At 31.1% G+C, this 1,045-nt stretch overlaps 1 non-coding gene across 1 annotated transcript; it reads left to right on the top strand.

Moving 5' to 3' along the window:
• The first annotated feature begins 512 nt into the window (after positions 1 to 512).
• LOC123238354 lies at positions 513 to 616 on the top strand. Its single transcript, XR_006505553.1, has one exon. It is a non-coding gene; the product is annotated as a U6 spliceosomal RNA (small nuclear RNA).
• The last annotated feature ends 429 nt before the right edge of the window (positions 617 to 1,045 follow it).

Raw genomic sequence — 1,045 nt, 5'->3', positions numbered from 1 at the left:
ACCATATAACAAGCAATAACTACATTATATCAATAGGAGGAAAAAAATCTTTGAAATCCATTCCTATTCAGGAAAAAAACACCTGAAAGCATAGGAATCTATGGTACCTTTGTTCAAATAAGTCATTTCTATCTAAAACCAAGAGAAAAATCTATAATGGGGGGAAAATGATGCCTTCTCAATAATACGAAGAATGAAGCAAGGATGTCTATTATCAAAACTATTATTGAGTACTAGAAGTGCTAGCTATAGCAATAAGACAAGAAAAATAAATTGAAGAAATAAAAAATAAGCAGTAAGGAAACAAAACTATCACTCTTTGTAAATGATGTGATGGTATATTTATGGAATCCTGGAGGAACAATTAAAAAACTAGTTGAAACAAGTATCAATTTCTGCAAAGTTAAAGGATATAAATAAATTGATATAAATCATCCGCATTTCTATGTAGTTCCAACAAAATCCAGTAGCAAGAAATAAAAAAGAAAAATTCCATTCAAAATAACTACATGGCACTTATTTTGGCAGCACATATATTAAAATTGGAACAATATAGAGATTCGCATTGCCCCTGCACAAGGATGACATGCAAATTCATGAAGTATTTGATATTTTTATGTGTCAAGAAATGATGAATGGAATGATTTCAGAAAAACCTAGATAGACTTAGGTGAACTCATGATGCAGAGAGAAGTGAACAGAATGAGAACATTGTATACAATAAGAGCAATATTGTAAGATTATTGGTGAATGCATTAGCTATTCTCAGCAATATGATTCAAGATAATCCCAAAGGACTCATGATGAAAAATGTCACCTGCCTACAGAGAAAAAACTGGCTGAGTCTGAATCCAGACCAAAGCACATATTTCACTTTCTTTCTTCATTTTTTTTGTTTCCTTTTGTTTGAGTTTTCTTCTATAAAAGGATTAATATGGAAACATGTTTTATATGACTGCATATGTAAAGTCTATATATGGTTGTTTATCAACTCAAGTGAGGGGAAGGGAAAGAGGAAAGATGGGGAGAATTCAGGATTTAAAAA

This window comes from Gracilinanus agilis, chromosome 2 (assembly GCF_016433145.1).
Source record: "Gracilinanus agilis isolate LMUSP501 chromosome 2, AgileGrace, whole genome shotgun sequence".
Taxonomy (NCBI): domain Eukaryota; kingdom Metazoa; phylum Chordata; class Mammalia; order Didelphimorphia; family Didelphidae; genus Gracilinanus; species Gracilinanus agilis.
Note: the sequence above shows the minus strand (reverse complement) of the source record. Positions and strands in the feature narration are given on the sequence as shown.